General features: G+C 40.3%; 1 protein-coding gene across 1 annotated transcript in view; it reads left to right on the top strand.

Annotated features, from left to right (window-relative positions):
• The first annotated feature begins 12,352 nt into the window (after window positions 1–12,352).
• lingo1a (leucine rich repeat and Ig domain containing 1a) overlaps window positions 12,353–16,938 on the top strand; it is a 147,286-nt gene continuing 142,700 nt past the window's right edge. Inside the window, exon 1 of the mRNA XM_034086065.2 lies at window positions 12,353–12,391. The gene's annotated coding sequence lies outside the window, so the exon portion shown is untranslated. The remainder of the gene's footprint in view (window positions 12,392–16,938) is intronic.

The raw sequence follows: 16,938 nt of genomic DNA, 5'->3' as shown, positions 1-16,938 counted from the left end.
TGCAGCTATCGGATGGAATCAATACATGGGCTACATGTGGCCATCACAAGTAAAATCATAACCAAAACTATGCCGGTAAAATATGCGTGTAGAAAACGGCTTATGCCACAAATGATAGCAACAAGTAGTCAAGATAGTCTGATTAGCTTCGGTTGCTATGCTAACATCACCTGTAGAATGCCAGAGAAAACTTTCATAACAGCGTTGTGATGCCAAACAGCTTTCAGACTGAAACACATTCACTGGGAATTGGGAATATTTATCAACTGCTTGTGTGATAGTCGGACAGTGAAGACTTTACAGCAGCCGCTGCCGTGAGTTAACAGTAGACTAAACTCCGGTGGACGAGCAGTGCTCCAGCGGTCGGTAATGCCGCTGAACCACATTAATAAACAATGCACCACGGCACTCTGGAGAAAGGTATTAGGTTGGAGAAGTAGTTATTTAATTTAATCTTGCTTTGTATGATTACAAACTACCCGATGCAGTGATGGCAGTTTGACACTGAAGCTTCGAACGGAGCTTCAACCCTGGACTTCCTATTCCATAGAAGCAGTGCTTCGAAGCTTGCTTCAAATCACGTGATATGACGTCCGAAGCAGCAACTGCTTCAAAATCACGTGACATATGACGTCCGAAGCAGCAACTGCTTCAAATCACGTGACATGTGACGTCCGAGCAACAACTTCCTGAATGAATCACTTGACTGGTTCGCGGTCCATTCACACGATTCAATGCACTGCCTCGTCTCGATTCTGACAGGTCTCACCAGGTTGAAACAGTTTCCAATTTGAGCGCTTCAACACTTTATGACCTCTCTAAACAATGCGCAATGTGTGGGTTGTCGTAGTTTGCGTTGTTTCTGTTGAGTTGTTGTTGGTATTGCATTTGAATTGTAGTATCATTATAGAGCAAGCCAGGAAGAAAGATAGGTCGTTCTGGCTCGGGAAACACTTCGAAATGTGGAGAAGCTGTGAACAAAAGACAATTATCAGTAATATAAAAACAGTTCAATATTTCAAGGAATAGATAGCTGCAGTGGGTACAGCCGGCGGCCCATGATAGTCTTAGTGTGTGTGTGCATCGAATATTTTTCAAGGCAAAGATACGTTAAACCTACTGCAGCCTTGCACTTCGCCAGGAGAGGTCGCTGTAACTGAAGCTTCGAGAAATTAACCTATTTCCGACACAATTGTCCAAGTGGTTCGATGCTTCATTCAAAGCTTCATTTTTCCATCACTAGTGAGCGGTGTTGCGGAGAAAATCAGCGACGTAAAATGCTGTGTGGGTAATAAGAAGGCACGTAAACGGTTACGTCATGACGCAAACGATGACGCAATGACGCAATAATTCACCGTTGAAGCTAATTCACCTTTGAACCTGCATCCGTAACAATGAGTGGAAGAAAATAAACGAAAAGTCGACAATGAGTGCCGAGTGTTTAATGAGTAGTGGACAGCTACTGTACATTTTGTTTACCGATCTGCTACTGGCCCGGCACGTCTTTCAAATTTTAAAACTCATAGTGGCCCCCGAGCCAAAAAGTGTGCCCACCCCTGCTATAGAGGCAAATTTAATTTGGAGAACAGACCGCTTATTTTGTCCCAATGAACAGAATAATAAGACGGCAAACCGCACATTTTAAATAATGCAGAGGATATTCTTCATGCACACAGTAAACATTTTGAACCACCAGTGGGATGGGGTATTAACTTTTTTATAATCTTTTCAACATTTATGGTTTTTCCTTTCAAATATTCATAGGAGGGCATGGCAGGTCGAATATTGCAACATCCTTAAGAGCCAAATTGAATTGAGTTGGAGGAAGTTCCCACTGCAGGTCCACAGTTCACACAGTCACACAACATGCTCAACAATGATAACTGGCTGACAGGGTGAAAATTACTTTGCTGGCAATATGACACCTTAATATCATAATTTTCCTCGAAAGAATAGTCTGCTTTGTGACAAATACAAATAATTCCTTTTATATTTTTGCATGGAAATGTAAAGTTCAATATGATTTATGCCATTGTGGTTATGCATGAACAACTAAAGCTTTACACAGGTTTAAAGATATACATGCATTGATTCAAATAACCTAAACAAATCCAGAAAAAAGGACATGTATAAATATGTGATGTTTCTGTATACTGCAGTTACTAAAATCTAGCAGCAAGGATGCAAGTTATAATCGTATAATAGTCTTATTCAGTTTGATAATGAGACCCTAAATAAAAGTAAAGACAAAAACCAAACTGTAATCACACCCACATAGATGCAAAACTTGACTATTATTCAAGTTATTGAATTAAACATCATCACTACTGGCATAGCTTTGTCCCACTTCTCTCTTGTATGTGAGCAGAACAACCTTGGGTCTACATACTGAAGGTTACATTAACCATTATACCTCCGCTGTGTCACTGCATTCACAATGTACCATTGTGAGGGGCACTGCCACTTTTCATTTAATCAGCCACTCTATTGTGAAGCAGGTAATACCCTCAAGAGTTTTCTGACAAAACCGTCATATTTCTGACTAAATTAATGAAAAATGGAATCCCTATGAAGGAAGGAAGGCACTTGTTTTTGGATATCAATAGCAGGCAACTGTACTCTTTTTTTCCATGTGTTTGTGTTTTCCTGTAAGACTAAGGCAATACGTTATTGGGGGGCTTTGCAAAGTAGAACCAACAACACCTTACAACCCAACAACATATATGATGTTGTTCTATCCTATTTGTGCACAAATTGTACCCAGCTGTAGTTAGATGTAATCATGTTGTATATCAATCCATGGGCATATTAAAAAGGCTGTATTGGCTCAATTCAGGCATTTGCTAGCCCTCTTACTGCGATTAATTTCTTATCAATTAATTGGTTAAAGCCTCTATCCATAAAATGGTTAAGTAAATGTAATACTTATGTCATAATATCCATTAATGGCTGCAAAATAAGACACACACGGTTAGAAACAGTTGTGTCAGGTCAGAAAACAAATGTGTAGAACTGATAAGGTAAAAGAGTTTTAAGTCAATAAAGTGCTATTATAGCAAATGACAATAGAAACATATTGCATTTATTACACATTATCTAGAAGGTGATAAGGTAAGATAAGATAAATTGAGGTGCAGCAACAGTTACAAAAGTGAAATAGGATCGAACAGGTAATTTATTCACTATAATGTTAAGTGTTTAGGTATAGGGTGCATCCAAACATTATAAAATGTATACCAACAACCATTGCAACCATAGCTACACATTTGACTTCACTAATGAATCAGGTTGGTTCATGTCAGCAACATTCAGAAACACACCTCATATTGTGAGACAAAGGGGCAGCGGGGGGGGGGGTCACAAAATAAAAAGCGTCTTTCAACATTGAAAGCCAGTGCCAGGGAACAAACAAAAGAAAGCAAAGTACAACAACACAGGAAAGGACAAGAGAGGCAGAATCAGTAACAGCAGGCCAACAGTCGCACAGCTGCAAACAGCACAGCAGAGCTCACTCAAATGAGGGTAATTCAGACAATGCACACTGATACCAATACAAAACAATATGAGCGCTGGGATGCATCTGGAGAATAACAACAGACCTCATATCGTAGACTTACAGACAGCAGGAGGCAGGAGCAATCAATACGCAGCTAAAGCAAATAAACTAACATACAAGCAGCTCAGGGAGCGAGGGTTGTTAGTGTAGATATTGAGCTGAAAGTATGCGAAAGACTCGCTGATGAGTACTTGGAGGAAGGGGAGATGTATAAACTACAAAAGGTTTCTGTTTTGAGTCATAGCAGCGGGCTAAAGGATTGTGTGCTTTTCCCTTTTGGCCGGAGGATTTTAATAGAATATGTTGCTTGTTTATGCAGAGCAATATATTCAAAGTTTATCCTCTGTCACTCTTCAGAGCCACCTGTGATCCCAGGGATTCCCCATGGTGTAAAAGTCTGCAAAGCACATGAGCTTCTGCGATGTCTATTGGAAAACCGCAGTGGATTGTGCCAAAAATCTGCTATAATGGGCCCCAGGACAATGATTACTTTGAGTGATGGCATAATGAGGGCTTTAAATGCATGGGTCACTAGAGGTTGTAATATTGTGGATTATTAAAACTGCAGGGTAAGAGGTCAAGCTAATGAGTGGGGGCTGAGCGGGGGACATAGCCACTGACACAGGAATTAGCCAGGCCAGATGTCTGCAACACAGGTTGTTTTCACACAATGCAACAGTAGCCTATGCATGCCTAAAAGAGACAGAGTTAAGGCTATGATTATTGCATCCAAATGCTTCATAAGACACATTTGCTCAGGAAATCACAGTGGAAAATGGTTGCAATACTGAGTTTGGGATACAACAAGCTGACACATCTTAACACAGCTGATAAAGGCGAGCAGGACTTCCTTAAAAATATGACAGAATCAGGCTTACATTTCTTAACGTGAATAGGACTGTCACTTCTGTGTGATTTTTACATTTTTAACTGAATTTTAACTCAATACAAATGCATTTAGACGGTGAAGGACAGAACCATTTTCTTCCACTTAAGCCAAATTTGGAAATGCTTGTTCCGCATGTCTTGAAGGGATTTCAGACATCAAGCTGCATGGACTGTTTATTTTTGCCCTGAAAAGCTGCTCTTCTCTATTTATGATCTGCCTTCATTGGCTACCTGATAGACAGATTCTATCAATGAACCTCTACCATATGCTACATGTTGTTTATATCCAGCTCTGTACATTAAAATATAAAAATGGGTGGACATATGATTGTTACTGGAAGTTTAGAAATAAACGTTGTTAATTGGCCTAGTGGAGATAACCAAACGTGTCACTATGTATTGATCCCGGAGAAAAAAACCCATTGGGATCAATAAAGTACATCTTATCTTATCTTATCTTACATGACACTGGTTTAAATTGATTAGTCTGTTTTCTGCTGGTGACGAAGTGCATCATTTACAGGTATCAAGTACATTAGAATAATTTCTAACAGCATTGTTTCTTTGGTTGCCACAAGGTTGACTCAGTTAGCAAGAGAAAACAGTGCTAATGCATGATACATATGTGGTACACCCCAAAAATGGTACAATTATTTGTGTATTTACTTTTATTTATTTTTGCTAAACAGTGAATTTATTGTTTTGAAAAGCTCAACATTATCTGTATTGATTTTGGTGACATTCATATCATTTTATGGTTTATCTGTACTGTTTGAGAAACAGTAATAGTAAGTAAGGTGAAATAGAAAGTAATAAAATAGAAATAGAATAGAAATAGATAGAATAAATAAATAAAATAAATAGAATATAAATAAGGTGGAACCTTTGGCAGGTGAGCGGTGACGCCTGGGTTATTTTAGGGGGGACACTTCCGCCCACTCCTCACTCAGAAACAATCCAGACGATCATTTGCATCCTGTGTCTAATTCTTGCTGCTGCACTTTTCTGTTTTCTACAGATCAGTACATGATGAAAATGATCGATGTTAACTTGTGTAAATGATATATAATGTTAGAGGTGTTTAAGAGAGAGTGTCAGAAAGTTTTGAGCATGTTTGATATAGTAACGGTATTTTAAAAATACTAAACTGTCGGCATTGCTATAGATGCCATTTTCGCGGGCTTCAGCCGCGCCGTGTGTAAAGGTGACCTGAGCGAAGGCTCGCAGGCAGGTTAGCTGCTGCACGGGTAATATGTTTTGTTCACCTGAGTTCAGTCTTGCAGGCACATCGCCTGGTGTTTTTTGGTTTATTAACACTGACAGTGTATTTTATGTGAGCTCCATAATATGTTATATTTGGTAAAGATAGATATATTGATAGAAAGTATTATTTGATAGCGTTATGTGTTTATATTGATTATATGGAATTTCTCCTTGAGATAGAGTAATTGACTGACATAGACGGGTAACTTAAATGGAGAAATGTTATATGTTTGTAAAGTACAGCTATTTGAATGTAACTATGTGTACTTTGAATAAGAAGCAATCCAGATGATCAGTCGGATCCTGTGTCTAATTCTTGCTGCTGCACTTTTCTGTTTACAGATATCATTTATTGTTGCTGTGGTACCCAAGCTTTTGGGACCCGTAACACATATATAAAGTTAACCCCAATAACTTATATTTATAGATAAAAGCTAGTCGGACAGTTTGATTGAATAGCAAATGACTAACAACAACTGCCAATGTGTGCATTTAATTACCAACTCCATTGCATGTTGGGATTTTAGCTCTTTTGCTGGATTAGCGACACAGTGTTCCCATTGTCCATGGATCTCATGCTCATTATAGGATAGGAAGGGCTGTATTTAAATCTAAGAAACACACTACAGTATGCACATCCATTTCATGAGTCAGGTGGCTATGAGAGGGACGAGTAGCTCAACATTTGCAATTAATTTGCAAAATAGTATACATCTAACAAAGTCCTTTTGTTATTAGAGCTTTAGCAGGCAAAATTGTTTGTGCTTATTTTCAACAATATCATTGCTGACCAAAGTAATACAAATATAGTTTGCAAAGGGAATATGACAATACGTACTGGATACATATATTTTCTGGGCAAACTGCTGTATAAGCACAAAGTAATATAACTAATGCAATTGTATCCAGTAATTTAAAATAGTGCATATGGGAGTGTGTGGGAGAGAAACTCCCTCTGACTTGAATTTGGGGATTTTTAACTTTAACCATTTACATGCACAACAAACCTATATAAACACAACTGCGGAAAGGGAAAACCCTCAACAAACTAAATACGTCCTCTTTAACAATATCGTTTTCAATTAATTTTGACTCCAAAAAAGTTATTTAACACCATCTGCAAAGACAAAGAGTGTAGTAAATCTACGTAACATTTTAGCATCCTAGGTTCTGTGCAGTTCTATATGTACATGTATACACTTCATGTACAATGTCAACTGTCACACATGTGCCATGTTGCTGGTAATTGAAAGGAGAGGGCCTCCCTTTTAATGTCTGCAGAGGATTCACAATAAATTGCCCGAATGTAAGCAATTTATAACAGCATCGAAACTCCTGCATGGAAGCATCAATCCGACCATTTCCATGATGCATGCATATGCTACACCGTCTGTGTGATCCATTGGGACATGTGGTGGCTGAACACCACTGTGGTGTTGAAATGCTGTCATTCACAAAGCTACAATGGTGTGCCTGCATTCCCCAGGGAACACAGTGCCTATACTAAACAAAGACAGGAGCCAACGCCAGGATGGCAGGGGAAGCTGTGACCGTCTTCTGTGTGGATGGACAGAAAGCCCATGCTTCTCTGGAGGAACTACTTCATAATTGATGGTTTTTTCTTATGGTTGGTTGCAAGCACCAACCCTTTTCCACAATCCTGCAAAAGCGTGTTTCCCTCGCACAGGTGCAACATTCCTTCGCTGTGGGTATTCACTGTAACTTTTGTTTAAAACATTGCAAAAAGAGGGAAATATTTCCATTCTTCACTGCCATAGGTGTAGGTCCCTAACGGCCCGTCCACACACAGGCATGAAAAAAATATTTCAAAGCTTCGCCCGTTCACTTGAATGGGGTGACATCGAAGATTTTTAATCTTCGCCGAACTACATTGTGCGGAGCGGAGCATGGCTTTGCAAGCATCGTGAGCATCAAAAGTTGAGCAATGTTCAACTTTTGATGCTCCCGATGCTTTCGAAGCTGGCATCAGCCAATCAAATCCCGTTTATGCAAATCCCGCCAGTACAAGCGCTAGCCAATCAAACCGCGTGCAAGCTGGGAGAGCCAGACCCAGTGGCGGCTGGTGGAACATATTTTTGGTGGGGCTATTGATAGAGTGAGTAAAACAAATTTTTTTGGGACAAATGACCCCTTAAATTAGGACTTCTGGTGATGTAATGGCGCGTTTCCAGTGCAGCGTGGAGCTCGCTTTAATGCTGCGTTCAGACCGGACGCGATGCGAATATTCGCTTCGCTCTAAACGCTCCTATGCATCGCTCTAGTCGCTCGAGTTTCACCGCAGCTGTCAGCTGTGTTTACTCGCATCATTCAAACAAGACGCGCTGGCTCGGGAGCTACAACAACATGAACATATTTTACCGTGATTAAATTGTAATACACGTTTCTAAATGATGCCGACGTTACAACATACTGATACCGGTTAGTAAAAACCATGAATTAATGCTTTGACAAGTCTGCAGACAGACGGCAGGCGAAAAACCTTTTAGAATGCTTGTTCCCTGAATGGAGCTTGGCTAAGCTAACGCTATATATGCTCCGACCGTACACACAACAACGGCCTACAGACATAAATAAACCAGCGACTGTATTCTCCATGACACAGACAGTCTGTGGTTTGTACTTGTTTAACTTTTGTCTAGTTTCTGAACAGATCGTATCTGTCCCCGGCTGTTTGAAGAGCAAGCATGTGAAACAAAAGATAGCATTTACCTGTTTGCATCCAGCTAGCCATGTGAGAAGCCTTGTTGATACGTTTTGTCTTTTTCACGAGCCTGCTGTGATATATACAAATCGGGTTGGTCCGGTCCAAGGTCTTTAAGTATTAATTTATCTCCCAAACTTCTCCTTTCAAAAGGATTGGAGAGTGGCTCTTGCACGGAATTGGGTGCGGACCGAGGTGCGGCGACTCCACCTGCACACCATTCTCATCCAAATACTGCGTCACCTTGGTTACTCGCGAGTCTAAAAAACAAATCACGTCAACGCACGTAAGCAACATGGGCGCCAACGTGAGCGCCCACGTGACCAAAATATTTGACGGCGCTGATTGGCTGAAATTATGTTTCGGCGACACAGTTTACTATTGAGACTTTTGCAACCTGCTGGTTGCTGCTGTTTCTCTCGGGGGCTCTGCCCCGTAATGATAAACTAATGCCATGGGCAAGGCCAGGCAGGAAACAGGTGACTTATCAGTAACTTTAGACATCGTAACACAATTTTAAACGAGATTGTATTGGAGATTATACATTTTTGTGATACTAATTGTATGATATGTACCTTGTTCATTAAACATTTAAATATAAAATATATATATTTTTTAAATATATTTTTTGTAAATATATTTTTTTTAATTTAATTTTTATTTTTTATTTTGTATCTGGCAAGAGGTGGGGCGGCGCCCCTAGCGCCCCTATGGGCCGGCCGCCACTGTCCAGACCGCAGTTAATTTCCTCATATTCCAAACGAGAAATTACGGTAGCAAATCACCCGGTTCTTTACGACCATAACTATTTACCGGGATACAAACCGGAGGAACCAGCATGGAGGGAGGTGGCAGAGACAGTGGGTGAAACTGGTAGGTTTTCGCCTGTTTGGGGAGTTTATATCCAGTTTACTTCGTTTTAACATTGCTATTGCTTTGCATGTCGGGGGCGGGAGATTCATGTGATTGGTTGTTGGTCGCCTTGGGCGCGTGAAATCGCCAAGCTTCAGACACGCCCAGCATCAAGATTTTTTTCACGCCTGTGTGTGGACGGGCCGTTAGGGACAGTATGCATGCAGGCAATGCCCTGGAAAAACAGCTAACCATCAATCCCATATCCGAGCTTAGGACATTCAGTATTGGCTTCACACACAAATATGCAATTATTGTAATAATAATGATGATCATCAAACCTCATACTTTCCAAACACAGATGCGAGCAAACTATATATTTCCCTATACAAATGTAAATACTATACAGAGCTCTAAATATATAAAGTTATTACTTATTACAGGGATCAATTGTCTCCTGACAAAAGTGATAAAAAGGAGTGATTACAACATTAACCTTTTCCATGTTGCTGTCGAGTCACAAATTAGTAGCTTATTATATTTCAAGATAATAAGGTGGTGCACACATTTAAATGAAATGTTTTCATATTCCTCCAGCACCTTTGTTTGAAGGGATATATTGTCATTTATGGAAATACGCTCTTTTACTTGTCACTGTGTCTGAAATCTCTCCCTTATGCCCTCGTTCACTATTCTGAAAACATGTCAGACACTTCTGAGTCATCAACACTTCCTCAACACCACTGACACATAATGTCACACATCACTACAATGTACATGCATGTCATGTTAAGACCGAAAACAAAGCTTTGCATTATAGATTGTATTGCACATATAGTGTATATGCTCGTCTTCTTTTGTGTGGTAACATTTTCCTTTTGATACAGAAAATATACTTCTTTATAGATATATCATAACATTATGTCCTTTTGCAAATTATCCGACTCTCCAAATATGTATACAACTAAAAATACAATAATCTTATACAGTAGATATAACAAAGCAGTAAAATGAAAGTGGATGTCTATGCTATAAACTTTAAGTATCCCATAACCTTTAATATAAACTTGTATCATTACAGGTTGTGATTTTAATAACCACAATGGCAATACTTATAATGGTATCTGCAATTCAAAAACGTGATGTCTATCTGCTTCAGCTCTATTTGTATATGTTACGATAGCAGGTAAGCTTTGTCATTGTGAGAAAGTTAGCATTCAGCTAAAAGCACTACAGCCTTACAGAGCCGCTGGCATTGCAATCCGACGGTCATTTGTTCAACCGCCAGCAAGGATTATATATTTGATTGAGTCAACAGTGAGACTAACTTCAGTGAGATCACACAAGTCTATTTGTGTTGAATCGTATGGAATAAAAAAAGTAAATTAATCAATTTGTGTCAGCGTGCACACGTGACGCGATAACAGTGAAGTCAGCTGTGTATTGAACTGTCGTCTTCATCCTCTGAGGCCAACCAAGATGTACTTACACTGAAGGGCGTCCATGGCTCAACTGAGGAGAGAGATATCCTCGGAGCCTCCCAGCCATCCACCACTGATTCTTAATCCCGCCTGTAAACTGAGCGCAGTGGGGTGTCCTGACCGCTCATGCCCCCCATACTCTCAACCCCTGCCCAGAAGTGTATGCCGATTTAGAGCATGACTCATCAGTGTAGGATTATATAGAGTGAGTCATGTCAGCCAACGGATGCCGCGGTGCTTTTCAGAGGAAGTGCTGGCGAGAATATTTGGTAATGTGCGTGGTTGGTTGGACAATGCTGGAGGATACATCCTTGTTAGAGCAATGACCCAAGGATAATGATATCCACTCTTATTCCACTTTTGCAAGAGTCGTTTCCGAAAGTACTTTGAAACAAAAAGCTGAACTGACTTTGACTTTGTCCTTCAACCGTTTTACAAAATGCTTGTTTTTTTATATCATTTCCACATTTAAACACTTTCTGAGCAAGCCAAACAGTAAATAACTTTTTAAAATATGTATTTCATGTAGGCTGATGCATAGAGTAAAGTGGCATACATTACATTAAGGTTATAACTACCAAGTAGGTTCATATCTGATGCAGCTGGCACAGTTAGAAGAGGTCCTGTGATGGTGGTTTGCAAAGTTAGTCGATATGGATCTGGGCTTTCTGCTCCATGCATCAACCTGCTGCTTCCTTCTCATCTTCCTCAGCCATCTTACCATCATATGTATCTGTGTGGCTTGTGCATGAGGAAGCGGCATTACTCAGCATTTTGATACACAAAGAAATCTGGTTGTTACAGCATGTCTTTCACATTACATAGATGTCACTTGGTAGACGCTTTTATCCAAAGCGACGTACATACTCAATACTGTGGGCAATCCCCACAGGAGCACTTTGGGGAGAAGTGTCTCAGGGACACAACGACATGCTGACTGCAGTGGGTTTGAACCTGTGACCCCCTGATCCGAACACCTACGGGCAACCCACTATGCCCCCCGCCCCCCCACCCTTGTATTTAACTGTTTAACATGGAAAACGGTAACAAATAAATGTATCATCAGTGTACAAAGTAATGTATTACTTCCCACTGTCACATGTTTAGCATATCACACTGCAGTTCAAATGTAGGGAGTAATAAGGAGGGATGGAGAGACTCTCCTCCCTCTCTTCCTCCTCCCTCCCCTCTCTCAATCTCTCATACTGCGGCTCCTCCCTCCACCGTACCCTTCTCCAGATCCCCTCCGTAGCGCGGTGTGTCTCTTTCTCTCTCTCTCCATCCCTCCGTTCTCACAGAGGACATATCCTCCCTATGTGTGTGTGTGCGTATGTGTGTGACTTGCAGTGTGAACCGCATGTGTCAGTGAGCGTACACGTGTGGCTTCGCAGCTGACTGTTCGGACTCCTAAAGTGCTCTGGACTTGGATATCAGATCCTTCTCCTTGTGCATATTTACCAGACTTTTTTAACAACACTTTAAAATCCTGCTATTAAAGAATCTCATTTCCTTCCTCTCGGGGCAGCATCTCGATGGAATCTTCAATCATTTCCCCCGTATCTTGGATTTAATGAGCAGCCTCCGTGGAATGAAGCAAGCCATTTCTGGATTTCCTTCGTTCCAGCGCTGGTAAGGATGTGTTCCTTCTCTCTCCTCTTTATATAGCTGTCTCCTTTTCTTCCACTTCCTACCTGATGTGCGGCTCATAACATATTGACAGGTGCAAGCAGTACACATTATGGGATAGTGGAGCAGTTAAATGAAGCGGAGCAAGCTATTCAGGACATGGAGAGGGGGGGGAAATGAGGAAGGGTTGTGTGAGAGGCAGGGACACAGGGAACAGAAATGTGTGTCGACTCCAGCAGTGTTGCTCGTGCTTTCAGAGGCTGGAGGGGAAACTGCTCCACTTGGTATTTGCTATTGATCTGCTGTTATGTTCAGCTCCAATCCCTTAGAGAAAACTTTGCATGGTCTCCTACATGCCAGTGATGCTGTTTGTGTTGGCCATTTGGAAACACTGACAGGGAGGTTATAACACCGAGGTTAATCATAATTCCGTAGGTGCAAGCAGAATAGGAACGGCTGGATTGATCATGCTTAACTTTCTGTGGAGGAGAGCAACATAATGTGTGACTTGAACAGAACGTGTGTGTGCTCGATGTAGGTGTGATGAAACAATATGTCTTTGTATGCCTGTCTGCACACATATTCTCGCAGATAGCTCCACAGCTGGGGGGGGGGGGATTGCAACTTCCCTTCATGTTGATGTGTCTGATTACCTAATGGGGCCTTTTGAGAACAGCTCTGACTTCTAAAGCGATCATTAGACAGTGAGATGGCTGACTTTTACATCACGTGGATGCACGAAGAGAAAGATGTTGAATTAATGTAATAATTTCTTCTATGTTTATCAATCTTATCCTTAGGAATATATCATGTTAATAAAATACGTGGAATGTTTCCCTTTTTTTCACTTTCTAGAATGAGGTAAAATCGATGTTGCTATTTTGGTCCCCTCTGCATTCTGGATGAGCTTCCTTCCTTTTAGATCTACTGCCGCTGTCTTGTTATTCATGCTGTGTTCATCTCCCTCTCTTGTCTCTGTGAACTCTACAGGGACGGGAGTAAAGAGAGATTGTTGGAGAGGAGAGAGTGAGAGATGTTGGAACACAAGAGGGAGAGAGAAAGAGAGGAGGGACGCTAATGCTGTTACTGAAAGCAATGGAGAGAATAGGAGAGAGGGGCTAGTGAAGGTGATGTAGGAGGGAAGCAAAGGAGAGAGGATGAAATAATGCAAGGTTGACAGGATGCCACGCAGAAGAGGACAAAGAGACAACGATAGAACGCCTTAAGGCAGGGAAACTTATTCTGAGGCATTTCGTAGGGGGTCAGTTTACACCAACTTCCACGCTGTCCCGATGGAAAAAGGGATGGACGTACTTTTTCTCACACATGCTTGCCTGCATTTCCTGTAAAGGACATCAATATTTATCTAATTTCCCATTTTGGAGAAGAAACCACGATAACACCGGAGGATGGAAGAATAATAAAAGATAAATCGAATTACCCCGCCTTGGGTAGACCCTCTTCTTCTGTTTCATTTATAATTCCTTTCCAGCACTTAGGCAATGACTGCTGATACTCTGAGGCATATTAAACTGCAGGTGCAGCCACAGACGTTCAAGTTCGGATTAAAGAGTTTTGGATCATTGGCAGAGTTAATTTTGAAACATATATTCAAGCTGATTGGATTTAATGCAGTGTATTGAAAGTGTTTGTCTCATCAGTGTATCACATATCTAGTCTTTGCTTATATCGACTAAACAGGCCCTATTATGGATATTTTCAGGTTGCATAATGATAGTAATTAATACTTTTGTGCCTCGACCGTGATATGTTTACATGCTGTTCAAAAACGGATTCATTTTCCTCAAACTGCTTGTGCTGCAGCACCTCTTTTCACCGTCACCATCTGCTCTGATTGGTTAACTCTGATTGGTGAGCCGCTTTGGGTTCACCTACAGTACAATGTGTTAAAGCGCTGAACAAGAGAATAACTAGTTTTAGATAGTGATGTCACTATGTTGCAGAAGTAAACAAAGGAGTAAATGGAGGCGTTTCAATTAGGGCGGGGAGGGAGAGAAACTCCCTCTGGAGAGAACTTGGGATTTTAGCCACTCACTATTTGAATCTTTGACAGCCAGGCTGAACATGCTTAATGCAATATAGCTTTTGGTTTAAGGGGTTTGAATAAAATGTATCTGATTTAGCTAAATAAAGATTTCATGAGGGTTTCAATTCCAATGAAAAGTGGAATCAAGAATATATCCTTGAATACATCACTTATAAATGTAGAGCTTATGTCTAGTATTCTACTAAATGAGTAGATTTTTTTTGTAATTATTAAGTGATGTCTTCCTCTTTCTCTCAGTCTGCCTCAGGCACACACACAGACAAAGGATGTGCCTTAGTGTGTGGCTAGCTTGAGTCATTTATACCATACTCTGCTGCAGTAAAAGCTTACCATGCAGTGGGTGACTTGCATCGGAGGTTGACTCACAGTTATACACAGTGCCCATTAATGCTCCTGCATCCACAGCGAGAAACCACTGATACTGCCCATCGCCAAATGAGAAGTGAACTACTCACGTGTGCTTAACCTCCAAGGCAATTATTCTCAAGGCCGTTAGAGAGAATGATGGGTATTACTGATGTGGTTTCATGATTTACCATGATGCATGAAATGAAGTTGGCAAATGTGTCACAGCAATTCACAGTTAATGGTGTTCATAGTGGTGGGCAAGCATTGTAAAGTGTTGTGGATATGAGCTTATTATCACACAGTTGTTTCTTGCTAGACCCAATTTAACATGTATAGCACATTATCCTATTCTTTATACTAAGTCAAAACAATTGTGTCTGAACAAAAATGTTTTTAACTCTCACCATGAGTGTTTAAAGTAAATTCAATTCAAGTTTAATACACTTCTGGCCATCCACCACCTAAAAGGGATGAAGGATTTGCTAATCACTTCAATGAATCCAAAATCCAGATGAATCTACCCTTTTCCCTATAACTCTCAGCTAAAAAGCTACAAGAAGAAGGAGGATAATTATTTTGTGACTGAATTATATCAAAGCTTATTCTGCTTAACAGTTGAATCAGCTCCTCTCCTTCTAACACGATGTTAATACAAAACTTAATGTAAAACGCTTGTCACAAAGACGGTCTTTAAAATTCATGAGCAGATTAGATGTTGGGGTGGTTTCTAGGTGAGGCCACAGAAGTACTACACATTTCTCATCTAAACTAAGGCAGTGCAGTTTGATATACTATATTTTACTCAAAGGTGGATATGAAAATGCATACCTTACTGTTGTGGGCTTTTGGTCATGTGTACTATGTGAAAAAAGTACTGGAAGTGATTGGTTTACTGGAATTCTTAGGTAGCTGAGCTATTGGTGATTCAGGAGTAGGTTTTAACTGGATACAGTATTCCTAAGGTAAACAATGGTCCTTTCATATACTTTAATGGATCCCTATTATCAAGGGCAGGCAGGAAGACAATAAGGCGCATTTTGACCAATGCGGCTTAAAAAACAATGGAGGACCAAGTATATAACCCTGAGGAACTCCATAACAGACTGTTCTCAGACAAAATACTTTAAGCCTAAATAGCCAAGTATTTTCTGTTTGGTTGTTTATAAATCAAGCAGGATGTAAATGTAAATGCTATATTTTGAAAGATGTTTATTCTAAATATCAGGATTACAGTATACAGAAAAAACTGAATTTACTTTAAGTGAGTTTTTTTGGGGGGGAGGGGTTTACAATTTCATCGATGAGATTACTTTATTCTATATCCCTTTAGCAACCCAGGACATATGATGATATCAATCTCCTATCATTCTGTGGCATAGTATGTGCTCCTTTTACGAGACAGAACATATAAGCAGTCTTTCACATCATGTACACATCATCCTAACTAACACTAAAACATATCTGAATTTCAACAAATGAGACCTTTTCTGGAATGATCGCCCTGTTCCTCCCGTATATTCACATTTGGGATTTGTCCAAGCTGAAGTCTGCAGCAGTTGTAGGGTGAGGACCTTACTCAGTAGTTGCTCATGTAGGATAAGAGAGCAATATGTGTTCATTTCCCCTGTCTAATTTTTCCGGCAGACTTAGCTAAATGTTATAAATTGGAAAATGAATACATAATTCAGGAACAGCTTTTATAATCCGTATTTCCATCTCTTGCTAGACCAACACAATAGGGATAATTGTATGTGACTGTCCTAGCAAAGGATTCAACTCTGACCTTTTGTGCATCCTGTTGCTCTAAAAAAAATCATATCACATGCTTCCTCGGTTGCCCCCAGTTTCATTTAGGATACATTGTCTCCATGACAATTATTTTAAAGAGCAAGACTGTTGTTCTTGTTCTTCATTAAATAAAATAGGGCTTATGAATTGGAATTATAATGTTCATTTAAAAAATAAACCACTGGTTAGACTCCTGTTAGATGGTTTGTGACAAGTGCACAATCTCTGATCATATTAGAGCCAATTGAGGGAAATGATGGCTTGTGCCACTGCACTGCAGCATTATGTTTTCATGTTGTAATGATCATTTAGTTTAGGTCACTTGCCCGATATTGCAGATCAACGC

This window comes from Pseudochaenichthys georgianus, chromosome 6, assembly GCF_902827115.2.
Source record: "Pseudochaenichthys georgianus chromosome 6, fPseGeo1.2, whole genome shotgun sequence".
Lineage (NCBI taxonomy): Eukaryota > Metazoa > Chordata > Actinopteri > Perciformes > Channichthyidae > Pseudochaenichthys > Pseudochaenichthys georgianus.
Note: the sequence above shows the minus strand (reverse complement) of the source record. Positions and strands in the feature narration are given on the sequence as shown.